This window comes from Sceloporus undulatus, chromosome 1, assembly GCF_019175285.1.
Source record: "Sceloporus undulatus isolate JIND9_A2432 ecotype Alabama chromosome 1, SceUnd_v1.1, whole genome shotgun sequence".
Classification (NCBI taxonomy): Eukaryota; Metazoa; Chordata; class Lepidosauria; order Squamata; family Phrynosomatidae; genus Sceloporus; species Sceloporus undulatus.
The window spans coordinates 128593714-128621633 of record NC_056522.1 but is presented as its reverse complement, the minus strand read 5'-3'; the positions used below and the strand labels follow the sequence as shown (position 1 = coordinate 128621633).

Below are 27920 nucleotides of genomic sequence, written 5' to 3'. Positions count from 1 at the left end.
ACTGATCTCCTTTTTCTTAATAGTCCTTCCTAAATACCTTGTTCTCTCTTCTTGGTGGATTCTATCTTTCTTCTTCTGAGGACTATCTTTCTTCTCCTGTGGACTTATCTCTTTTCTTTTGTGGACTTATCTTTTTGTCAAAGGAAAATACTCTCTCCAGGTCTGACTTGGCTGAAATCTTACTACACACTGAGACTAGCTAGAGGGAGACAGTATAAGACCCTGGGATTTCCCACAATCCTTGCCTTTCTTAAAGCTGTAGATCTCTATTTCCCCTTCTAAACTAATACATAGAAAACCTAATATAATCTTAACTAAATATATGTCTCAAGAGCATCAAAGATGCTCTGGAGGCATGACAGATAGTGTATAGCATTTTATTGCAAGGCATGTGGTGTTCAATTTAGGAATAAAAAGGGGGCTCTTTCACAAATGTTATAATTCTTGTTTTGATTAGATTTGTCTGTAGTGATCATATTTCATTTAAAGCCTAGTCTAGAAAAAGAATTATTTTAAAAGTTTGCTGATAGTATTTTGCTGCATGTTTACATGGAGGGCTCTTGAGTAGCCTTTCTTAAATGTCTGGCTGGTTTTTGAGAATTCATGCCATCTGCCAGATAAGAAGTCTAGTATGGAAGGGGAGCATCATATTCAGAAACCTTATTTTGATGACATTACTGGAATTTAATTTTTGCATATTATATTCATGTTCTCCCATCATTTTACTCTCATAAAAGCCCTGTTAAGTATGTCAGAGAGAACAACAGTGATCAGACCAAAGCCACAAACTGAGCTTTATGACTGAGAGTGAACTTACACTGTAGAAATAATGCAACTTGACACCACTTTAACTGCTATGGCTCCATCTTACAGAATCTTGGGATTTGTGAGACACCAGCACTCTTTGGAAAAGAAGGCCAAAGACGTCATAAAGCTACAAATCCTAGGTTTCCATAGGATGAAGCTAAACACAGTGGTGTCAAACTGCATTATTTCTACAGTGTAGATGCATTCTAAGACAGGATTTGAACTCATTTTCCTGACACTAGCCCAATGTTTGAATAATTATAGCATTTTGGTATGTTAGAACAGGGGTAGGCAACCTGCGGCCCGGCGAGGCCTTGGGACCGGTCCCAGCCTGGTCCTGCCGCCGATTGCCGCTGGGGCCTTTGGGGAGCAATTGTCTATAGAAGCCTCAGAAACACGCATTTATATTAACATTTTTTAAAAATTAGCAAATTTTTTCACGTGTCCTCCCTCCATTTTTTTTTAAAAAAGTGTCTTCCATTTGAAAATTTTGTCCTACATTTGTCCTGGTTTACTTATATATTTAATATTTTTTTAAATTTTTAAATTATTTATTTTTTGGGTTTGGCCCCCCAGTTGTCTGAGGGACAGCAACCCGGCCCCCGGCTCAAAAAGATTGCCTGCCCCTGTGTTAGAAGCTGGCAAGCCTTTATACACAATATAAACAAAATGGTGTAAAGATTATACTTAACGTCTCATCCTATTAGTTGCAACACTGTCAAACTGAGCATGTAGCCTGACAGATAATTGTTATAAACTGGACTAGATTTACAAGCCTATTCCATACATCAGTATGGCCCAGTGTTGCTGTGTCAATGACTGCTAGAATTACTTGTTCAGAGGCCATCATGAGATGTGTGGTGGGCTGTATGTGATCTCCATCATCAGTTTGGAAAGGGACCTCCAAAGTGGAACAAACAATGGGAGCCACCTTGTATTTCTAATTGTGATTGTTGCCCTTAAGCTGTGGCTACTGGGTTGCAAGTTTACCAGGAACTTTTTGTAGTCAAACAGGCCAACTGAACTGAGTATCTGAACTAGACTTCAGTAGATGACAGGCCAACTTATTATTGTTCTCATGTTGCAAAATGAAATAAACAAAGATTTCCATTCCTTGTGGTAGGGCAGCCAGAAACAGGGGTGTATACTGTCTCTTTAATGAAGTCTCTTTTGAGATGGGCCAGTGTAATACCTCAAAGCTTAACTGCTGATGTTTTTTAAAATATACATAGCAGTCTGTTTCTGTTAAAATAATCATCCGTGCATCTGAGAGGATTGCTTCAAAGAACCTAAACTGACGTTTCTGTGCACCATATGCAGCTTTTGTCTGTGTTTGTTCTTCATCAATAGTAGTCATTTGCAGTCCATTAGAAAAAGAATTTATAGCTCCCTAAAATCCCCAATACCTTAAAGGCACCACATCTTGTCTGATCTTGGAAGCTAAGCAGGATCAGCTCTCTTTAGTATTTGGATGAGAGATAAACCAACCAAAACGAAGTGCTGGAGGTTATATTTCAGAGGAAGGAACTGGTAAAACCACTAAAACCCCATGAAAATTAATGGGGTTGCCACAAGTTGACAGGTGACTTGAAGGTACTCCCACTTGCATGCACACATATGCTCACACACATTTCCAAAGTAGCTTGAGATCTAGTAAAAGTCTTTCTGTGATAGACCATAAACATGTCCGACTAGTGCACCTCTTTAAAATGACAGATTTATGTCTATAGAATAGAGCATACAATAAGATTAGGGAGTATCAGATTATTCTTGTAACCCGCCTGGATTCTTCGTGATTGGGCGGGCTATAAATAAATAAGTTGTTGTTGTTATGTAAGAATACAAGTGACATATCCGTAGAAGAGAAAACATCCATTATTAACTGAACACTTGTGGGTTGGGTAAAAGAATCTGGGAAATCTGTAAAGTATATTTTTATTTTTAAATTATGACACTTTTAATGATTTTAAGTAGTTCCTCAGCAGCTGTGCCAAAGTATTCATGTGTTTTACAATTACATTTTATTTGGACAGAAGGTCATGACTCCAGCTGCTTCTGCCACTCTGCATGTACTATTTGTGTTCAGTTTTTCTTCAGGCTGAGATAGACTTTGAAAAATGTGCAGCCTCTAATTATGAAAGATTTCTGGTGTTGGTCTTGGTCCCAAGATGTCTTTTCATATTTTTCCCCAGAATATTATAAGAATAACATTTTCAAATAATTAGCATCCACTGATTTTATATTTTGGAGTAAATGCATAATTATAAGGACTGATTCTATAAAAGTTACTGCTGCTGTTATATTGTCTCAGATAGACACAGCTGAATATTTTAAATGGTTAAAAAAACAGTGCCTTCAGGGTGAAAACCTATCAAACACTCACTTCTCTGATGGATTTGAGAATCGTCATTCACATGAATGTCACAAGATCAGCCCCAAAATCCCATCCTCTCATTTTTGCCAGAGTTAATTCAGCACCATTTGGCTACCAGATCATTGGTGGTTCTTTATGTTCCACGATAAGGACCATGGAGACATGCCTGAGAGGGTTTCTTCCAAAAATGAGGAAGGATGACCTCATTGCAGAATAAAAGAATCCAAATGTTTTGGGGAACATATTTGCCCTTCTGTACCAGAGAGGATTTTTGAATTCGATCTCCCCACTTTTTTGCCACCACTAAAGGCAGAATTCATGGAGAAGCCATCTCACTAGGGTTTTCATTCTCTTCCATGTCTCAGATATTTTCCCTGCTAAGGTACAGCATTGTTTCAATGGCTATTCTGGTTGTATGGGCAGGGCATGGTGGACACTGGGAAACAGTTACTACCTAGAGCTCCTCTAGCAACAGAGTGAAAAGGGGGAACAAAATGACTCTATTCATCTTGGCTCATGAACAGGAACAAATTCTACAGTTGGGTTAGATCTTCATTTGGAACATCCAAAACACAGCAAAGGTGTGTTCACGTTTGAGTTTCCCAGAACCCTTAAATCTTTTATAGATTTTTTTCAGGTAAATAAAAAATAGAGGCTGGAGAGGAAACAGAAAAGTTCCAGACGTATATTTACTATCATTCCCATGAAGTCGACAGCTAAACTCAAGTTTCAAGAATGCTTGGAAACACTCTGACTTGGATACTGTAACTGAGACAGGTCCAGTGGATGTCATCTCAACACCTGCTTGTCCTGTATTATTAAATTTCAGCTTGTGCAGACTGAGGATGAGGACAGGATCATTGGATAAGTGAAAATCACCACATATATACTGGATTCTTGCTCTTCCTGGCTCCTGAAAGTAGCTAGAAGGAGATTGGCTGAGTGGTTAAGGGGAGTGGTGAATGCCTCACTGCAGCAACAGAGGTTTCCATCCTGCCTAAAGGAGACTGTGGTGAGGCTGTTATTTTTAAAAAGACCTCCCTGGATCCCACAACTCAGAATAACTACTGGCCAATCCCTAATATTCCATTCTTAGGCAAGGTCCTAGTGGCCTCCCAGCTCCAGAGGTTTCTGGGTGAAATGGATTGTCTTCAACTTGGCTTCAGGCCTTGTTATGGGATGGAGATGGTTTTGGTTGCCTTGGTGGAAGAATTATGTGTGCAAATGGACAGGGGGAGTGTGTCTCTGTTCGTCCTGCTGGACCTCCAGGGTCCCGGGAAAACACTCACAATTAGGAGAATTTTATTAGTTCAAATGAAAGCAGCTGGGAGGGCTTAGGCAATTTAAGGCGGGGATCAAGATGGTGTATACTGAGTCTGAGAAACAGAACTCCACTGTTTTTATTTATGAATCAAAGGGAACCACAATTGTCACAAATACTGTATATACTCGACTATAAGTCGACCTCATGTATAAGTCGAGGGCAAGTTTTAAGGGCAAAATTATGGATTTTTGATATGACCCATGGATAAATCGAGGGTAAAACTTAGGGACACACAAAAAAGAATCTAAATGATGAAGCAAAGGAAGACAATGCCAAAGAACCTACAAAATTATGGCAGGCATAACTGTTTTGGCTTACAAGGCTGGATGAAAGAGAGAGTAGAGGGAGGTCAGTGCTTCCAGGACAGATTGCCCTCTTGCCTTTCGTAATAAGATGGTTCCATTCTTAATAAGAGTTAAAGTATAGTATTTACATTGACCCATGGATAAGTCGACCTAGGTTTTTGGGGTCAATTTTTTGACAAAAATTTCTAGACTTATACATGAGTATATACAGTACACTCTTTCACATACATCCAAGAACTAATAATATAGAAGGTGGTAGCAGACAGTGACTTAAGGAGTTGCAGAGGGCAATACTATAGTGATTCCAGATATGGAGCTTCAGTCAGGGGATACCATGATGTGGAAGTGGCTCAGCAAGCTGCTGGCAGTGCTGAGGAGTCAAGTGAGGCAGGGTTCTGTTTTGTCACCCATGATGTGGGAGAAGTCATCTAGAGTTTTGGACTATGTCCAGTATGCAGATGACACATAACTCTATCTCTGCTTCCCATCCAATTTCAAGGAAATTATCTTTGTATTAAACCTATGTTTGCTGTCAGTAGTGGACTAGATGAGGGAAAGCAAATTGAAACTTAACCCAGACAAGACAGAGGTGTTCCTGGTCAGTCAAAAGGTAGATCAGGGAATAGGTACTCTGATTGTGCTGCATGGGGTTACCTTCCCCCTGAAATCTCAGGCTCACAGGTTAAGTGTTCTCCTGGTCTCAATAATGAGCCTGGATGCCCAAATCTCAGCAGTGTCTAGGAGGGCATTTGGACAGTTAAAACTAGTGTGCCAGCTGGCTACGGTGACACATGCCGTGATTACATCCAGTTTGGACTACTGTAAGACACTCTACGTGGGGCTGCCTTTGGAAATTGTTTGGAAACTTCAGCAGGTTCAAAATGCCACAGCTAGAATGCTGATCGGGGCCAGTTATAGGGAACATATAACTCCCTTGTTAAAACAACATCATTGGCTACTGATTCATTTCTGGGCACAATTCAAAATGTTGGTCATGATCTATAAAGCCCTATATGGCTTAGTTTCAAACTGTCTGAAAGACTATCTTCCCATATGATTCTGCCAGAACTCTAAGATCTTTGTGTAGGTTTCAGGCTGCACATGTTCCTGCTTACTGGGATGGTTGTAGGGAAGATGGTTGTTCTTTATGAAGACAAAAACATATCTGGAAGGCAGGGATCTATCAATTAGTATAAGGTGGTCAGCACAGTAGTAACCTTGAGAATATATAGAAATGGAAAACAGAAGCATCCAAAATAAAAATATTGAACAAAAGCCTGAGTTGCTACTGACAACTGTTCAGGAGTGCAAAAGCTCTGTGTCTGTTTATCATTTCTAGACAAAAGCAGCAGACTACAGCTTTTCATAGAAGCCACATCAACAGAGGGGTTGTTGTAAACAGAGATGAATTGAGGGTTCTTATATATATGTATAATTTCTGCTTCATAGCTCATTTAATGTACATAATAAATCCACTTTCATCATTGCTGCCCTATTCAATATCTAGTAAGACATACTAGTTCTAACAACTGCATGTAGATTTATTAACTCCTTTGCTGTAGTAAGAACACAAGGAAAATACATGCAGTGGACACACACACACCAGGGGGCCATATCCAGTCATGGCTTGCCAGGAAGTATATACTATACATCTCTGCAGTGTTCAGAGATGTATATCTCCCGTCACAGTTTGTGTTTATGGCAGCAAAGAATAATGTAACAGCACTGCACCTGTTTTGTCTGAACCTTTTTTTTATTGCTAACCTATTTTTGTTGTTGATTTCTGTTGGATTTTATTATATCCTTGGCTATTGTAAGCTACCTGAGCATTGGAAAACAGTGAAAATTCAGGATGTACTTAGTTTGAATCAGTAAATAAAATGTATCATTCCTCAGGCTTTTTTTTAAAAAAAAAATTGAAAACTTCGTTTATTCTGTTGTTTGTTAAACTCAGATCTGTTTCCTTTATTCACTTGCTTGTAAAAATATTATCTCTTTTACACACACACACACACACACATGCTACTACACCTGTCAAGGTTGACAGCAGTGGGGATATGTTTGATCACCTTTTCATAGCAGCTTCCATTTTATTTTCCCAGTTTGCACCAGACATGTTGTTTGATATTCTAGGTGAAGAAAAATGGCAACAGCTATTGGCACATGCCATTATCCACTCTGGTATCCAAGATATTCTGGAAATAAAAAAATAGTGCCTTCCATGTAGCAGTTGTTGATAGGCTCTGAATGGTTATGAATGAGATAAAGGGAAATCATGTCTATTTTTTAAGTGCAGGCATCTCAAACAAAATGGGTCTCTTAGAGTTCAGTGTTTCAGTTGTTAATGATATGAATACAGGCTCCTGGTAAAGGGTAAAGTGGCTATTAAGGTATCTCAGATAGACTGAACATTTGGGTAGATTGTGCTCAAAAGAGAAAACCATGGACTAGCATGATGAGAGTGAGCTGCAGTGAACTGTGGGATCACATACCCTCATTCCAGCATGGCAGTTAAGCAGATCAGAAACATATTCCTAGACTGACCACAGTTTAGCATATTGCCTGAATCCTAAACTGTATTTAAACTTTACAGTGCTTGTTCAAACAAGGTAGCTTCATAATCCATAATCTGATGACAGGTCTGACCATGATGATGCGTACTGTATTTGCATCTGTTATTGTAAACATAAAGCTATTTCTGAATATCATTCAGAAGCTTCAGCTGGTCCAGAATGCTGCAGTCAAACTATTGACAGTTGCCAGTTACAGGAAGTATGAGGCCTAAATCCAATTTTTACTTGCAACTTGAATACAATAATTGAATTGGTAAAATTTAGATAACTGTTGGATTAGCAAAGTCCCAGTAATTCTGCTCTAAAGGTCTACTCCAGTTGTCATAAGAATTAGATTTGTGCTGGTTATTACTTTGTTGCAATGATTTTGATGTAAGGTTGTAAAGCTTCAGTTACTTCACACCACTGGGTGACCTTGGGTGAGTCACATATTCTCAGCCCCAGAAAACCCCGTGATAGGGTTGATTTAGGGTCGGCATAAATCAGAAGTGACTTGAAGGCACACAGCAACATAACAGTCTTTTGGTCCACTGGCAATAAATTTGGTGGGGATGTGAGAGAGGGCTGTCTAGTTCCAAACTGGAACTTCCAACCAAGGGATGCAAAAAGCATTTTTATTTCAACAGACCTTTGGCATTTCAACAGACCTTTGGTCTGCTGTTGGAAGGTTAGTTGTTATTCAGATGTCTGGGTGCAGGTTATGTTCTTCATTGCTATGTTTTTATTTTTCCTAATGTGTTTGTTTTTTATTTCATGCTTTAATTAAAATTGTATTTTGGACTGTACTTTATTGTTGTTACTTGCTTTAGATGCCATGCTTTGTGGAAGGGTGGGCTGGATTTAAAAACAAACAAACAAACAAATTTAAATTAGTTGCAGCAAGTCAGCTTCCAACCACACAGCATACTTCAGTTAGGAGTGGAAGCAAAAGGTTCCAAACTAGTTGTAGTCATATTGCAGAAGGGTAAGTAGAAGGGATCCCCAGGAACTTTTCAGCTCATTGATATTATTATGTGATACTAAACTGGAGCTTGGAAAATCAATTTTTTGACTACATATCACAGAATTCTTTAGTCAGCATGGCTAGTGACCACACTAGTTAAGTCATTTTTCAAGGTGTAGTTCAAAAAGGGCGGGGGGGGGGGTTACAGTTTAGTTCTGTGTGAAGACTAGTTCTTTAAGTACACTAAGAACATTCTGGAAGGACCAAAATACTGGAGCAGGGCAAAATACCAGCAATTGTCCCATGTTGATTCAACATATCAGAGCACAAATATTCACTGGCCAAGGATTTATTTTTCTTCCATGAAAGCAAGTAATTTTGACTTTGGAACTATGGAAGCCTGAAATACTTTGCAATGGACAATGGACAAGTTAGTGTATCATTTGTGGTAAAAGACTGTTCTACAGAAGAAGGAAATAAAGAAATGGTTTTTTTTCTTACAGCCAAGCAAGACTAGAATTTTGGCAGTGTACATGTTATTATTTGTATGTGATCAATATACTTCTTGAAAATGAGAGTACAAGTATTAACTTGCAACACTTCATGTTCATTCTGAGAATGGTAAAAGTTTGTTTGTTTTTTTTAAAAAATCAGATTGCAGGGATTGATTTCTGTTTGCAACAGCAAATGTAAAGGTCCAAGTAATCTAGCGAAGGGGAGGATCATACTTATATAAAATCAATGAAGTATTTCTAGCAAAGAATGTGGCCTCTAGCAAAGAATGTGGCTGTTTTAAAGTGGAATATTGATTTTCCACTGTTTAATAATGGTATATGTAACAACATCAGAAAATAAAAATTGAAACAAAATGTAAAAGGAAAGATGGCATTTTGGTCTCAGTCAGCTCTACTGATGTAAGTGTTGTATGTGCTATACATGATATTTGAGAAAGGAAGATCCATTTCTAAATGAAAAGTTTGAATTAAAAATGTTGTTTCTAGCTGAGAAAATCATGTCGCTTAGTCAGTACTCAGTGGAATTTATTCTCTAGTAAGTATGCATAAGATTCCAGTCTATAAAAAAGTATATAATAGATTGAACAGATATTTAACTGCGAGAACTAAGTTCCCTAAAAAGAGAAAATAGTAAAATCTAATCAGATAATACATATAGCAATCTGGGTATCTGTACTAACAGCTTCTACAAATAACATTGCATTATTGCTCAGACAGCCAATTTTCTTATCATGAAAAAAGCAATATATTTTTACATCTTCCTTCCAGCAGAACTGTTAAGTTTTAAATTTCAGAGATCGCAGAGATCATCAATGTGTTCACACTGTTTTTCTGCACACGCATTTCCATGCAGTTGTACAAACTATTTAAACCAAAATTAGTTGTTTGGTTTTGTCATGGACTGCTCTGATGCATAGGTATTTAGAACAAATCAAAATGTGAGATTTACTATACACTCTTTTTGGTACCCATACATAGAAAATGGCTAGTTCCATGGATCAGTAGTTTAGTTGGCTGTAGTTACCTTTGTAACAGAGCTGGGTTTTGTGGCTATGAATGCAGCTGGCCTTTGCCAATTTGAAGACAAATGTTTAAAGAGACCTGAGAGATATATCTTGACTCCTATCCTTTTACTTTTTCTTTCATAACTATTTATATTACCCATTCATAGTTACTAATGCATCAACATTGGCAGTATTGACAATTTTTTTAAAAAAAAACATAGAACAAAATCAGTCTATGTTGTATAGTATAGTATAGTATTTAGGTGATTCTGAGGTTAACTTTTTTTTTAAATCCAACAAGTAGCAAGGGCAGTTTGGAAGAAGGTCTTTGTTGCATCTAGATGGTCTGTTAATGTTTTAAACACAAAGGATTCTCATCTCAATTTTGAAACTCTTAAACCTGGTAATTTTGCTGGATTTCAAAAGGAAGTTAATAAGCTAAAGAAATAAGGAGTGTTAGCAGATAAAATGATAGGATATACAAAAAGCAAGAGAAGTGTTTTGGTGAGATGAATGAGCAATGTGGTTTTCAAAATTCATACAGCTATCTCACACCCAAAACGGGGACAATGGATAAGAAGGAGTGAAATTACGGAAAGTATTTTCATCTTCATTCTGCTAAAACGTAGGTGCAAGCATTTAATTTAAACTAACATTGCAATTTAATGTTAACTTAATAGTTCATCTCCCCTGATCCAAGTAAATGTAACTGACTTGGGTTTTTAAACTTACTAACAATTAATAATGCATTGGCCTTTTGCTACTAAGTTTCCTGTCTCTAAACAAAATATTGGGTGTAGGGGAGGACACACATGCTGCCTTGAGATTTGTAGAGGAAGGTTGGGATAAAAATCCAATAGTCTATGTGAAAAATATTAATTAGATTCACAGTGTTAGCAGATATGGAATGGAACAGAATCAAGTGTAATTTAGACTTTATACCAGTCCATCACACATTTGACATTGTTGTCACCACTAACTGGACAGCATCTACCAGTCTCCAAATAACAAAAGCATGAGTCTGCTTAAGCCACCAAAAATGATGATGTCTTAAAAATACATTCTGTGAAAGTAATGCCAGTTGTCAACTGCTGACAAGAAAGGTTTGGTTCTTCACTTACCTTTAAACATGAAACAAAATAGCTAGTTTCTCTGTCTTGTAAGCTCTCAAAGGTTATGGAAAAACATAGAGTTTAGGGGAAAATGAAGCTAAAAAAACTATAATTTTATTGGAACAATATGTTAAAAACTAAACCAGAACTAAAACCAGCTGTGAGGCTTATTCTGGCCTATAAGCCACACTCTGAAAGTTAATAAGCAGAACTGGGCTTGGAAACTGCAATTCCCAAAATAATACAAAACTATAACAATTCCTCTGTGTCTCACACCATGTATGGAAACAAGTAAACACAATATTAATATAGTTACAGAGTGCACAAACAGAGGCTTGGATGAAAAGGGATATACAGTATGCCCAAAACAGATAAAAGTGTCAAAAGTTTCAAAAAAAGACCAAACGCGTTTCGACAATTGTCTTCATCAGTGGTCCAAAGAATTAAGCCACCTTGTCAGGTAGAGCATGTGGGAACCACCTGTGCTTTTGGTAAGTGGAAGGTCAACTAAGACCTTGAGCCGTGCCTAAGGCTGGGGTGTCCCACAAATACTTGTCAGCTCTTAAACAGAAAACAAAATAGCTAGTTTCTCTGTCTTGTAAGCTCTCAAAGGTTTTCTGGCTAGAGAGAAACATCAAATGGGAAATCAAACTTCAGATGTGATTAAATATTGACTGTTGCATGAACAGTTTCTTGTTTTATGTTTCTCTGGATAGTATCCACGGGGACTGATTCTATTTCCCCATTCTGAAGGTAACTGCTTTTGACCCTTCCCAAATATTTCAGTTGTCCAGCAGGGAAAGAGAATGCGGTCCTTGTCTTGTTTTCAATATTTATTCTAACTTACTGCAAAAGTATGCTTCCAGTAACTCTGGAAGCACTCTGGTTCAATCAGCATGAAGGCAACCAGGGAATGCCTCCAAGCTGGAGAGCTTTCATACCAGATATTTGTCTGCAAACCAGAACAAAGGCCCAAAGGCCTCTATCTTCAGCTCAGTGTTCTAATTTGCTAAATTCCAACATCTGGAGGGGAAATGACAGTGCATTACTGCTATCTGGACCCAATTTATATGAAGCTGTAAACTGGCAGCCATGAAAACATGAGGCTAATTATAGAATTTAGGCCTGGAAGTGACCCTAAATGCCATGTAGTCCATCCGCTTGTCATAATCAGATCTTAGACTGTGCTTCTCTAATCTGTTTTTCAACTATTCCATTGACTCAAGTTGCATCCGCACTGCAGAAATAATCCAGTATGACACCACTTTAACTGCCATGGCTCAGTGGTTTGTGCAATATTTAGCCTGCTTTGTCAGAGATTTCTGGTGCCACAGCATACTACAAATCCCAGAATTCCATAGCATTAAACCAAGGCAGTTAAAGTGGTTTCAAACTGAATTGTTTCTGCAGTGCAGATGCAGCCCCAGTTGTATCTGTTCCCTTGCAACTCATTATAGTGCAGGTACTGCTCTAATATTCAGTTAACATTATTTCTGCTCAACACTGCATGGAATGGGATTTCTATCACAGGAAGCTGTTCTTTGTATGCAAATGAGAAAGATTTAGATATGACCCTGTTACATGCTTTTAGGCCTACCCACTGCTGGAACACAAACCTCAATTTGAAATTTGGCTCCTGAGTAAAAAAAAAAAAGAGTCCCTGCCTCTGCTGTATAGGACGTTCAGATTGGTTGTTGCTTATTGCAATAACTAACTAATTTCTCATCAAGCCAAAATAATATTTTAAGTTGGCAGTGTAGATAAACTGGCTGTTCAAAAAAGGCATTTATCTATAAAGAAAGGCAATAAATATTTAAATATTATAACATTTACCTCATATACTAAAAATAAATAAATATATCTTTTATAATGACTATGAAAAATGCATTATTTATACATAAATAAAAATTTAATAAGGGATTCCATGTGCCTGAAATAATTTTTAAAACCCCAAAATCCAGATGTCTGCTTCACAATAGGGAAAAAGTTGAAAATTAGGTTCATCTGAAGTCTCACTCAGGATAAAATCTGGGGTGCATTTTATGGGAGATTGCAGAGTGTGAGATGTTCCTTTGGTTTCTTCAGTGACTGATCACAGCCACAATTTCTTTCATGTCATAATGGCTTATTACAGATATGGGGAACCTATGACTCTCCAGATATTTATGTACTCTAAGGCTGGCATTTCCATAACATATATACACCCCTGTGTGCCTGTCTGCCTTTAAGTATCCGTTATCTGCCAAGGGCCAATTCACTTCATATAATTATATCCAGAATATGAATGGAGTAGATCCATGCAGCATTCCAACTGTGGCAAGATGCTCATGCCATTTTCTACTAACCATACAGCAACAGACCCAGATTTATTTTGACATCCCAAGCTAAGCGATTTTGCATCACAGTGAAAAATATGGCTTAAATCACAAGCTTAATACATGGCAAACCAAATCTATAGTGTTACAGTATGCTGAAACCTTCATTGACCTAGTTAGTGCATCCTCTATTCACAACAATTTGGTAATTGGCCTTGACTTATCACAACTTTTCTGATTGTTGTAGCTGCACGCCTGCCTCTCTTCCTTTATGCCTGCCTTTTGAACAACACTTGATGTGCAACAAAGGCAGGTTGAGCAGTTTAGTGACAAATGTTCAGAATGGATAAATCATAGGACTATAGGAATAATAAGAACAGAGCCACAGTGGGGAAAGAGACAGAAGGAAAGGAAAGGAAAGGAAAGGAAAGGAAAGGAAAGGAAAGGAGACAACTTCTATGAGTAAGATAATGGTTTGTGCCAGCCATCACCGGAAATTGTTTGTGGTAATATTGGAATTCAGTAGCAAATTATAAAAAGGCACACTGCTCTTAGAAGTATGAAGGGTAGTATGGATAAAGTAAAGGACATGCTGGCTTGTTTGCAGTGTTAAGGAAATAATAAAGACTTCAAGGGAAGAGGAATGAAAAGTATTCACAGAAGACACGAGGCTTTTACCAACTCTTGTTCTTTGTTCTCTGCCTTTCCTTTCTCTCTTCCTTTCATTTACAGCCCTTTATCACCCAGCACATGGATGTCATTTAATTTTGGATTCCTAAATTTAGGGGCATCTCTAGGGTAATGTGGGGGTGCATACCAGGTGACACCCTAAGCCAGTGATCCCCAAACCGTGCCCTTTAAGAGATTTTTGACTTCAGATTCCAGAAGCCTCAGTCATGTTGGCCAATAGTCTGGGATTCTGGGACCTGAAGTCCAAAATCCCTTGAAGAGCACAGTTTGGGGACCACTGCAGGAGTATGTGACATCACTGCTCCCCATTTGGCAGAAATGGACTGTGGCGTTTGCCTGCAGCCCTTTAAAAGACTAAAGAAATGGTGTGAGTGGGGCAAGGCTCTACGGGAGGAGAAATGAGAGGCTCCAGGTTTTTTAAAAAATAATTTCAATAATAAAAAAATAATTATTATTTTAAATTTAAATAAATTTAAACTTTAAAAATTATTCTTTTTATTTCTTTAAAAATATCACATCTTACCAAATTTTCACTTTAACCACATGACATTATATATATGTAAATACTTTTAGGCTGTGGATTTGGTATTGTAATTTAAAGGTATAATTTTAATTTTGCTAGTTGTTTATGTCACAAATATTACCATTACATCCAATGATATGTGGGAATTTTGAATTAATTAATAGTATTAGTACAAAAACATTGCTAAGGATTCTGTGTGGTGTGGCATGGGAGGAGGTCAATGTGGGGAGGTGATACAATGAGTTACCATATTGGATGACACCAAACCTAGTGACTCTACTGCCAAAGTTATGCTTGCCAGATGGTCCCAAATATTAGTTGAAATCTACATCAGTTCTAATGTTCCCTATTGTTAGCAATACAGTTAGCCCTCTGTATCCACAGATTTTTTTTCATTGATGGATTCAACCATCCACAGCTTTAAAATATTCAAAAATAATATAAATTCCAAAAGCAAACCTTGTTTTTGCCATTTTATATAAGGGACACCATTTCACTATGCCACTGTATTTAATGGGACTTAAGCATCCATGGATTTTGGTATCCACAGGGGTCCTGGAACCAAGCCCAAGCAAATACCAGGTGCCCACTATAGTTTATATTTACCAACTCACATATAAAGGGAAAACTGCAATTTAGTGGAGAATATAAAATGTGAAGGAAAGTTGCCTTGCCACCTAGAAAAATGTAGGCTGATCTCCTGAACTTAAGAATTCAGAATATATTGCAAGATGGTGATGACATAACACTCTGGGTAGAATCATAGATGAAGTATCTGTGGTCTAGTAGGTTTTCATATGTGTCTAATCAATTACAGAACTGGGAAATAAACGTTGCAAAGAATTATGTGTAAGTAATGGCATTTCCCAATAATAAAGTCTTAACTATATTATGTAGCTATTGTAATAAGTTTTTTTAAATTTATATTTTCTCACTTCTCCCAATGGATCGAAGTGGGATTGTAGCTTAATAACTGAGAGGTTCACCCATTTTGCAGTGTAACAATAACTTCTAGTTGCACTCTTAGTTATGGGAGACAATAAGCCATCACTAAATAGTGGAATATCATATGGTCTGAGTGCTGTTTCCAGCTGTGTTTTGTGCTGGTACCTTGTGCTTTGTTGCAGCTATTGAGGCAGTTGAGTGTGTTTGGTATCATAGGTCAAACTGAGGACTGTAGTCTCTAAAAGAAAACTGGGCACATGTATAGTTGTAGCATTAGTTTAGAGTGGGGGTTACTGTCCATGTCAGTGTAGCATTGGAGAAATCTTTGAAATGTGCATATGAACACATGCTTTTAAAGGTTTTAACCAGTTCTTGGAAAACAAGGCTCAGTGGAAATGGACTCTCTGAGTCATTTTTGGGTGAAAAGACTTGTATTGTAGCACTGGAAGGGAAAATGCACATCTCACTCAAAATGCAAAGGGGTCTTGTAGCACTTTTGAGACTGTGTGAAAGACATTGTAGCATAAGCTTTTGTAGACTAGGTCTACTTCCTCAGTAAACCAAGAACATTGACTACACATGGTTAGGCTACAACTTCTTTGGCACAATTGGTATCATGGGTGCTACAACTTCCCTTTTCAGTATGCAAATATTCCAGACAAGCATAGTGATAACTCTAAATTCTATCTGATTCAAAAGACTGAGTTCTACTTATTTAAAGAACCTTAGAATTCTTTCAGAATTAAAACATTGTGGCATACAGATTTCAATTTTATAGGAATATCTCTCTGGACAGTTGGCTGTCATTTTGTAAGTGTTGCATAAATTGGTTGTCACTGTTGTATATTTCTTTTCCATATATTTTTTTCCTCTTTAGTAAATTCTTTTTCCCTTTTCTTCATCTTTCTTCCTCCCCTTTAATATGCTTTTGTAGATTCAAAAATAGATGAAAAACACTTCTCTACTGTCCTTGCATCTGTTATATCTGGGTTGCTTACTTGTTAGCTTTGAATGGGGATTTTCTGAATTGTACATAAAGGCTGAATACTAGGAGGAACATTGATCATATAAGAAAAGCCCAAATCCTCTATCAATCTGCTCCTAGTTTGAGAGTTCAGGGTCCTTCTGATGATATGGTGAACACAGCAGTTGAGACAGTGTATTACAGGCAGAAGCTACTGCAGTAACATGAAAGGAAAGCTTTAAAAATAAAATAATAAGAAAACAAAATAACCAGTATAAGTATGGGCAAAACCTTCTTGATAATAATGACCAAATGTAGATGCAGCATTTTCATTCCTGATCCATGGATGAAATGAGGAGAATTACTAACCTTATTAAGTTCTCTGAATTGCAAATGCCTCCCCCCACCTCCAGTATAAGACTGAATTTATACTTGATGAAAACATAAACGATGGAGCTTGTTTTCTAGGAAATATCTATTTATACTGAACATCGTCATTGTTTTTGAGATTTGTCCATAATAGTTCTCCATCTAAATAAGTTGTTTTGGTCTGAGAAAATTAAAACAAAATAATTTTTGTCTAGGGTGAAAAAGGAGACAGAGGAGAGCAAGGATCAAATGGAACACCTGGAATAGATGTGAGTTGATGGATTATTTATTATCTATTGTTTATATTGTAATTACTCTCTGTGAGAGCATCGAAATAACAAAGTATTGTTACTGTAACAAATTCCAATTTGGGTAATGAAGATATTACACAGTTAGATTTTAAAAACAATATAACAAAGCAAAGTTAATTTATTAGAGTTGTAAATAATGGTTTTTAGTTGTTATCAAAAGTTTCTGTTTGCAGAAACGTTTTTTATTCACCAGCTTCTTCTGTCAATTGAAAGAGGAATGCCATATTCAATTATCTCACCACCACAGCCCTGTGGCTCCTGAAAATGAGTCAAGAGCTACAGATTGAACTCAAGAAAGAGCATAAATATTTATTACAAATACTACTCACATTGTTTTTCTTGTGTAGGTAATGTCTAATTGAGGTTATATTTCCTAGCTTCTTTTAAAAGATCTGTACCTGATATACTATATTCACATATAGTATAAATGGGAAATTCTTTTCAGCAGTGTGTCAAAGCACTCCCAGGAGCTCTATATGATGCTCAGGGGTATAATGTCATTGTGACTTCAATGAGAATAGGAATTAACTGATGCTGAAACAAAAACAAAAATAGACAAAATCCATTCCGAACCAGAGTGGGGTAGATGATGATGATGATGATTAAAGTTTATTTATATAGTTCCATAAGTTTTGCACAGCGCTTTACATGATCATCAATACAAGACTACAGTTAAAACCTGCCTGCGGCGTACAATCTACAATCAAAAGCAGCAAAGATGATAAAATAACAACATTATTAAATACCTCTAAAACAATAAACTCTGAAGAAGTGTAGAATAACTGTGCTTCAGTAAAAAAATAACCATGGTCAACTAATAAGCATCACACGGCACTCTGAGGAACAGGAATGGAACAGAACGGAAATGAATGGGGGGAATGTGTGTTACCACACAAGAGAACCCCACTGATGCCGCCAGGAGTCCCCAATCCATTCCCCAGCCATTCCGCAGCAGCCGATTTTGAAGAACGGTTCAAAATCATCCTTCAAAATCAGCTGTCGTGGAACAGCTGGAGAATGGATTGGGGACTCCTGGTGGCATCGGTGGCGTTCTCCTGTGCAATAACACACAGCCCCCCCCATTCCATTCCCTTCCCATTCCCCAAGTGCTGTGCGATAATCCTATAAGACAGAGGGCCTCTGAGAGGGCCACACTCATTTGGTAAATTAATCCCTCTTAGCAATAAAGCAAGGAAGTTCCAAACAACAAAATGCTATAAATCTTCGTCTTCCAAATGGGTGTAGTTTATGGGTTGATTTTGTTTTGTGGTCTTATGCTTTTTTTCATATATGATATTATGTTAAAAGTCTGTTGTGCCCTTTTCTCAAGAGATAGAAAATTAAGCCACAGGATTGATTTCTATGGTAAAATAAATGGTTCCACATAGTTTCTAAATTTATCTACTAACCAATCCTGCTTACAGTCCATAGCAATTCAACTGCCATAAACATCTATTCAGAAATTAGAATATTATGATTTACATTTATACGGTTTAATCCATTGATATTAATAAGCTATAGAAAACCTTGTCCTTCACTTTGGTTCTCCTTTGCTTGGTCTGTCTTCTTTTGGCAGAGCAAACATTTAACCCTTCTGATACTGGCAAACCAAATAAAGACTAGATCAAAGCTAAATCAGAAGTATTGACAACAGCTACCATTTAATCCAAAGTGGATATTTAGACTCTCATATAGCTCTCAATGATGCTTTTTCCAGATGGCAAATTAATACTTTTTTCAGGAAGTTAAGTTGAACAAATATTCATATTTTGAACACTTGCTGATTTAATGTTTCTGTGCCCATTATAGCACAGATGTTGCTTATACATCTAGTGCCAAACTTCTCTCTCCTGTTATTGAAAACCAGGCAATGATATTAGGAAAGTTTGAAAGTGAGAAAGGGAGGATTTATGGTCCTAAATTCTCATAATACAATAGTGGAGTGTCCATTTATTTTTGTATGGATTTTGTTGTTTTGAAATTCAAGAACTAGTTATTTTGCCCTATTGTATAAACTAATGCGACAAACAATAATTACTTTCTTTGTTTTACAAAAGGTCACAAATTTTAGTGTATATTGTCCTTACATTTGCCATCTGGTCCCTCAACATGACGTTTAGTACTTCATAACAAATTTGATAATAGAAGTCTGTCTTCATGTTACGTAAGTGAAATGTTACATAACACAGTCAATCTTTCAGTGTGGCAAAATTCTCACATTTGTTTAATAATTTACGTCAGGTAGTCCATACAACCTGCTACAGCACTTTCATTGCCCTAGTTGCAATTTGAAAGATGCCTTTGAGGTTTTATTTTTGGTGGTGTATACATGTAAAGTACTGGTATGTTTCCTATCTCCTTTCTATCTCTATTACATATCTCTCTCTTTTGGCAGGGTTTGAAAGGGGACCCTGGTGATCATGGAATGACTGGTGAAAAGGGAGAGAAGGTATTTATATGTGGATATGTATATTCAAATAACTAAATCTTAAAGATTTCCCAGAAGATCATGTCTTATTTAATAAATTAAACAGTAAAAATATTTTTAAAATTACTTAGGAAAGATCTCTGTTCATAAAAATAACATTCATATAATTGCCTTGTTCATGTCCTTGGTGCGGTTGTTCCTGTATCACTAATTGCTACTCATTTATTATGCATGATCTAAATAGCATTTCCTCTGCATAAAACTGTGGTGGCAAATCTCCTTTTCCTACTGTTCAAACTATAATTTGTTTGAGATTTTGCAAGGGTGTTTTTTTTAGGAAATGCAAAAACACAAACCCAAACACTCTACCACTCTAAAACAAAAAGGAAACACCACATACACAAAACCCCAACCTACCCTCTTACTGTTACTCCCACATCCTTCTTGACAAATAAGCAAATGCATTGCAATTCTGAGTGGTACAAGTTACATCCACCTCCTCTAATTAATCACAGTACTAGTCCTGCTCATCTCCACATGCCTGACTGAATCTTGTATCTACGTGTATGTGTTCTGTATAGTAATGGAACATACCTCTGCCTCTCACCTTGCTTAATATGTTATCCTCGTGGTATAAAATATTTTCCTCTCCATTCCCCACTCTATGACAATGTCTTCCCAGATGTAGATGGATGTTTTGCTCCCCAATAGAGTCTCAATTCATAAAACACTTATGCCACAATATTTGGCCCCAAATCCATGCAGATATAGGAGATTATCAAACGCCTGAAAGTGACAAGAGCAAAACAAGACACTCCTGTCACAATCGTGTGATTGGAGCAAGAATGTCAGACAGCATCACGTGACGTAGCCATTATCCCATCCTTGTCCCATTAATGAAAAGTGACAGAAGAATTCCACCCCACGGATGGGACAAGGACAGGATAATGGTGATGTTGTGCAACATCATCTGATATTCTTGCTCCAATTGCATGATTGTGATGGGAGCGTCCCGCTTTGCTCCTATCACTTTCAGGCATCTAATAATCTCCTTAGTTATGCTTAACCCTTGTGATTCCAGTGGCCTCACACATCCTCACCTCTGTATTGATTATTACTCAGTTCTTGATAGCTGAATGATTCTTCTTCATGTTCTGTGATCCTATATCATCCCTCTTGCCATGGAAGTTATGACCACCAGGAAAGCTCTCCCACATCTTCCTACACAGAGAAGACATAATATGAATTGTTTCTTCACACCCACCCACTTACCCTAATCTTTACCTGGTTGAAATCCTAACTAAGCAATCTCATTCCCTGTAGGACCTTTCAGTACTCTCCATCTTCCATCCTACTATACCTTACAGGATTTTTGTGAGAATAAATTAAGGGGAGAGCACATATATTTCGCTGAGCTTCTCAGAGGAATGTCAGTGTGTGAATTTTTAAAAAATTCTAAATGAATTGTGTGTGGGTTTTTTTTTTAAAAAAGAGCACCCATGTGATATTTGAATAGTGACATGAGGAAATTTGTGATTTTTATTTTTCCCCCCTAATGTTATAGGGTGACATGGGGCCGCCAGGACCAGCTGCTCTTAGTGTAAGTACACTAGTCAGGAATAAGCAAGGAATATTTCCATGGGTGGTTTGGGGTCCACCCCCAATTCATTTATTTTTATCCCTTAATTGTTACTAGATAATCAATAAGATATTTAAATAAACCTTTTCATATTCAACAAAACTGCTTGTGACATGATTAACCTTGACATAGTAAGAAAATTTGATACAGCTGACATTAGTTGGACACTCTGCATTTCTACAAATTGTCTTCTTATTGTGTGAAATAAGGTCATTGCAAGCATGTGAAATATCTGTTTGGCTAGAAAAGAACACCAATAAACCAACCCCTCCCCCCCAAAAAATAACAGTGAGCATTTATGGATCAGACCCACTATATATTTAAGAAAAATATAAATTATAGCCACTTTGCATACAGAGGACTACTTGAAAAATATGTTTTAATGGAATTTACTTGAAGAAAAAGGAATTTCAAATCAGTCTAAAAAATGTCATGCTCTGCTAGTAAATGACTATCTTGTAGAATATGTTTTCCTATTTTTAGTGTTAAACTTAAAAATGAATTTTAATCTCCTCAGAGGAGATAGATTATTTCCTCACCATTAACTGTATTTAATATTCTAAAGATGGCACGTGTATTGTTTTGAAAGTCAGATATTCTTAATGAGTATCACTAGGGCCATCCAGTAACTGAGCAACAGGGATGACAGCATTATCTTCACAGTTTTGTCAAGGTGCTGAATTAAGCCAAAAGAAGTCGGGGACTTTTCTCTGAAATGACACAGTTGGCTAAGCTCTTCTCTCCTTTCTGGCATCCTGAGCTTAAGCCCTTGCATGTCATGTCACAAGAGTGACAGGTGAAGGAAGGTGGTACAGTGATCTCTCTTGTAAAGTATATCAAAACTATTCCTCTTGACACTCGATCCACAGCTTTTAGTTCCCAAGGAAAATGAGTGTCCGTCTCTACGTTCTTGTGGGCCTATCCCTTTGGGGAGTTATGAGTTATAAAATACTCATCCAGATGGCACCAAATGTTTACACAGAAGCCAAGGGTTAAGTCTGTCACAAGCAGAGGCACCTACGATTTGCTTACTACACAGATACTTGGAATGCTGCCGCTGTGCTCCTTGGGGCCTAGTCAAAGGAAGTGTCAGATAACTTGTTCGGGGCAAAGCAAACAGAAGGAGGAAATTTGGTGACTCAGACCTAGATGCATTCTGTAGTCAATTGAATATACAAATTCAAGAAACAAGTGAGCAAGTCTGGATTGTCAATGGGTTGGTAGCGTTTACCACCCAACTCATCCTCATTTCACAGCTGTGCAGTGAATAAAGAGGTGGGTCGTGTGTTGTGATCACCATCTCTGAGGATGCATCTACATTGTAGACATGATGCAGTTTGACACCACTTTAAGTGGAATCCTGGGATTTGTACTTCAATGAAGTCTTGAGCCTTCATTATCAAAGCATGCTGGTGTCTCACAAAACTACAAATCCCAGGATTCAGTAGAATGGAGCCATAGCAGGTAAAGTGGTGCCCAACTGCATTATTTCTACAGTGTAGATGCACCCTGAGTCTCTGGCCCCAGTTATATCATTGGAACAAAGATAGGAGAGTGCCAAGAGCTCCCCCCACTCTCCTGAGAGTAGCTGACTGTGACATGGTGAAAGCTTCTCTGCACCCAACAGTGTTGCAAAGCCGAGCAGCATACTCTCCAATATTTCACAAATGAAGTCAAAACATATGTATCCAAGCAGCAGCCAAATGTGATCAAGATAGCAAAAGCTATTAATGAGGAAGACAAGTTAGGAGGAGCTGCAGCAGTTTGCTTTTGCCTAAGCCTACTGGGAAGGCCGGGATTCTGAGCCCTCCTTTCCCTCCTTCACTGAGTTAATTGAATGCAAAGTACTTTTTCGAGGACCCTTTTATATTTACAAATTTGAGAAATTATTCAAAATTTAGAAATCATGTTAATATGATTTGAAAACATTAAATACTTTTATCATTTTACATTGTTTGAACTGAGACTGTAAGCTGCCCAAAGATCATATAATATAGAGAAGGATACAAAAGTTTTAATTAATGAATCTCTTCAGTGCAAGTAAGGAACTTTTTTTGTGAGAAAAGGCAATATATCTTGAAACTGTATAAAAATATATTACTGTATTGGTTTTAAAAAATTACACTAGTAATTTGTGAAGTTGAAGGCTTTCATGGCCGGCATCTATATTCTTTGTTCTGTACCAATTGATATTGTCAAGAAAACACTGTTAGGCCAAAGAATGATATTACCCTTTTTGTTAAAAAGAAAATCTGGATTTAGTAGGTTCTCTATTTAGGAATGTGATCCTAATCAAGATTAATTGGACATGAATTTCAGTGTATAAACTATAAAACTTTATTCTGAGTGCAAGACTATAGAACTTGTTATCACAACATGATACTTCAGTCCTTAGAGAAGAGGCAGAGTACAAATCCCACTCAGTTCAATATTTTTTCACCTGTTTTAAATCATTAACCTATATTCAGTAGGATGGCTTTAGTGTCCACAATTTTCATACTTCAGCTGCTAGCAGATGGGTGGCTCCTAGTGCTGCCATTCAAAAGATATTGTGCACTTATTTCATCTTTACTTCCTTAATGGATTTTCTCTAGTAAGAAGATGAAAGAAGGAGTGGGAAAATACGGAATGGTTACAGGTGAAAAATGTTTTTCATCTAACTTCGCCCCTCCATGAAACTCTATGAATTAGGCAGGGCAATTTTACCATAAGAGCCTTCCTTTGAAGCATGCCTAGTCTCAATTGTCAGCTTCAATCAAAACCTGCTTGGAAGAACAAATTGGCTTATCATTTATTGTTAGAAAAAAGGTATAAACTTACATATATACTGTCAAACATGAGGAGGGGGCTAAATTGTAAATAAGTTATTTTATTTGGTACTGTATTGCTGTATTTATTCATATAGAATTTCATAGAAATGATCACAGGGTTGACATTTTAACCCTGTCAGCAAAGCAGTGCTTTTGGATTTTTAATCTTGTCTAATTTTATTTGCATGCAGTGGGAGTATGCTGTCAAGGTAAAGCTCTCTAGAAGACCAATATATATTGCTGTCATGTTAGGTTGTTTTTATCTCTTTTGTGGCAGTAATGTAGGAAAGATGAAAAGATTTATGTTTTGGCCTCTGAGGATTTATGCTTTGTTTTAGTTCTGTACTCTGTTGTTTTTTTTAATTCTTCATCTTTTACTATTCACACAGATTATTTGTGTTTTTAATTAGAAAAATGATGTAAAATAATTCCCTGGTCCCTTCTGTAGCTAATACACTACAACAGTACTTGAAATATCACCACCACCTCACTACAGTAAATGATATAGTTCAGCTTATTTTTGTGTACTAAATTCTCATATCTTAATAGAGAAAGCTTTCAGACTCTGAAAAACAATGAAACAAAACAATGATATTTGACAGATGTCAAATATCATTGCAGTCAGCAAATGTAAGAATTAACATTCACAGAAAAAATTGACTAAATACTAAATTTGACTTACTTTGAGGTTCTTACTTTTTCAAAGTACATGGATTGCCTGTTTCCTTGTGTTTCCCCTCATTATTGTGACACCAGGTCACCTGCTCTGCTACAAAACAGAGTCTTTTTTTGATAGCTTTCAATATCTGACAATAGCCTGGTGAACAGGATAGATCCAGAATTTGTTTGAAGCACCCTTAAAGTTCTTGATGGATCTTGCCTTCAGAATATTGTATCAATCAGAGTTTGGACAAGGAAGCAAAGGCAATTTTCTGTCTTTAGTGTGAATGGTACGTTGATGAGAATGAAGGCTAGGATTGGGGGGGGGGGGGAACAAGGGTTGCCTACACCCAACCTACATTTGTCCAGTATGTTGTCTACAGCAGTGGTTCCCAAACCTTGATCCTCCCGTTGTTTTGGACTTCATCTCTCAGAATCCCTGACTATTGAGCAAGCTGGCTGGGACTTCTGGGGGATGAAATCCAAAACACCAGGGGGACCAGAGTTTGGGAATCACTGGTTTACAGTATAGAAGCTGCACAAAATGCCACAATTGAGATCTTGCACTGTCAGACATAACTATAATGGCAGACTTGCATCACTGTAGTTATGTCTGATAATGCCACCCTCCAACAACCTACTGTTTCATCCTAGCAGTACCTCAACCAAAGAGTTTCTGAGGTCCTTGGAAGTGACATCTGAAGTGATCTTGCAGTTGTGAGGCAAACTGAGAACAGGCAGCTGGAGAGACCCCTTGGGGTTTTGTTTCAACTGCTTGTCTCAAGGCACCATACAACCAGGGAAGCACTGTAGATGTCATTGCCCAGAACGCCAATCTGCAGCACCTATTCAGCCCTTTGGCTGAAGCACTGCCAGGCTGAAAAAGTAGTTGGGGTGGAATCACATCCAGTGGTTAACAACCATAATATGAATCCCCAGCAGTGACAATATCTAAGTCTAGTTTATGATCTTGTAACATTTGGTATCCTGTCCAGTAGTTACAAGGACATAAACTAGACTTAGGGCTGAAACAGATGGCCCTTTTCCACTGCCTTCCAGGTGGCTTTGGAGCATGACATTTACATGTCGCATGATCCCAAGCCACCCGGAAGCCACCCGGCCATTTTCACAGAGGCCGGTTTCTAGGCACTTTGGCAGAGCAGTGTTTATATGTCACATGCTGTCAGAGTGCCTTAAAGCCAGCTTCCAGTCACAGCGGGGCGGAAAATCCAGGATTTTGCCAGCCCCAAAAGCGGCTCTTTGCCGCTCCTTTGTTGGCCAACAAAAAGATGGATTAGGGCTGTGGCGTGCGGTTGCCACAGCCCCAATCTGGCTTTGGAAGGGGCAGCTTGATGGTTTCATAATGCTCTGATGGTGTGGCGTTTACATTATTTCAGCCCTAAGCAGGGTCAGCCCTGGTTAGTATTTGAGTGGGGACTACTAGTAATACCAAGTACTGTAGGTTATATTTCAGAAGACAGAACTGGCAATGCCTCTTTTGAGTATTCCTTGCCTAAGAAAACCCTATGAAATTCATGGGGTCACCATAAGTTGACAGGGGACTTGAAGGCAAATACACAGATACACAGTCCTTAAATATACAGATTGTCATTTGTTAGTAAATAAATATCATTTTTATTAATTGTCAGTAATATTGACTTTATATTTTATTTTATTTTCAGCCTGTAAGATGGTTCACAGCATGTTAAAAATGGATAAAAGTTTAAAACACAATTAAGCAAGCCATCATATTAGAACAACATTTACAGTGGTACCCCGGGATACGAATGCGCCGGGTTACGAATTTTTCGGGATACGAAAAAATCCCATAGGGATTTATTGCTTCGGCTTACGAAGGTTTCTTCGGGTTACGAAAAAACCGCGGCGCTATTTTCCGCCACCGGAGGGCAGCAGAGAGCTATTTTTCCATTAGCGCCTATGGGAATTCGGCTTACGAAGGTATTTCGGGTTACGAAATTAACCGCGGAACGAATTAATTTCGTAACCCGGGGTACCACTGTATTTTAAGAAGTATAAAATCATTTCAAAAAGCCTACTTAGTACATCATTTTCTTTTTTCATGTGAGCAACGCTGGATTGAAAGTTTAGCACTTCTGAACCAGAAGCCTTTGTTATCATGACCTTGTGTTTCTACTTATTTTCTCCCACATTGAAACATTTTCTCCGTGATTATAAGTAGGTATGGGCAATAAATAGATAATGGGCATAGAAAGGTTAAATTAAAAATTGAGTAAAGAGTTGTTCACTTTTTGAATACTACAGGACAACTCCATAATGTTAATGGGAGTTCTGAACCATTTGTATCTACAGGGTATGCCAGGAATAGAAGGTCCTCAAGGCCCACCTGGGAAAGAAGGTCAAAGGGTAAGTAAGTACATGAACAGTAGGTGCACAGCTTACTTCAAGATACTTTTTTCTGCACAGTAAATTTGCTTCACTGCCAGTGAGCAAGAAGCCAATTTTTGTTTAAGTGAACTTTGCCTGCAAAAGCCTGTTTTGGGTCATTCAGACATTCTAACAGATATTGGTATTGTTCACTAACTGCTAGCTACTTGTGTCCATTTGCAAGTTGTGACCCTTGTCAAAACTAAGAGTCATGCTTCTCCTTTATGCAGTGGCAATAGCAGTCTCAAGGGGAAAGTAATAATCCTGTTGTCTGTTTTTTTGAAAATAGTTGGGGTAAGTATCCACCAGAAACACATTGTGTGGACTTTCTTTGTTGCATACCTCTAAGATCTAATTTATGTACTCTGCCAGTGAGCTTTATCACATGGTTACCACATGGCTCCTATTGCAGTGGGAATGTATGCAAGTGCAACTTATTTACACCTCATTCTTCATTCAGTTACTTCCCAGCACTGCTCTTCCATTGAGGTGATTGGTGTTGTTGTTTGGTATCATTGCCTGAACAGTAATTCCATACAATTACTGCTGTGCCCAGTTATCCTAACCATGTTTAACATCTTTTCAGATGTTGGCCTCCTGTTTCTGTCAGCCTCAGCTAGCCTGGCCAGTGGTGAGGGGTGATGGGGATTGTAGTTCAGCAACATTGGGAGGTTCACAATTCCCCACTCCTGATAGATATTCCCCAATAGGAGGAAGACTTGAGAGGATTATGTTCAGGAGCTAAAAGAGAAACAAATTAGTTAATGAAAAAGAGACACATATATAAAGCTCTTCAGAGTTGAGGGAATGCCCAGCTATAAACTATTCCCTCACTCTCCTTGTAATTAAATATTTTCTGGTATGGGGAATGCAAACAGGATCTATAGGAAATACAAGATAGAT

At 37.8% G+C, this 27920-nt stretch overlaps 1 protein-coding gene across 2 annotated transcripts in view; it reads left to right on the top strand.

The window, feature by feature from the left end:
* The window catches only part of LOC121918882 (collagen alpha-1(XIX) chain-like), a 134787-nt gene extending 115279 nt beyond the window's left edge, over window positions 1-19508 (top strand). For both annotated transcript variants that reach the window (XM_042444900.1, XM_042444899.1), the window contains 2 exons: window positions 16979-17032; window positions 19470-19508. The gene's annotated coding sequence lies outside the window, so the exon portion shown is untranslated. The remainder of the gene's footprint in view (window positions 1-16978; window positions 17033-19469) is intronic.
* Window positions 19509-27920: the final 8412 nt, after the last annotated feature.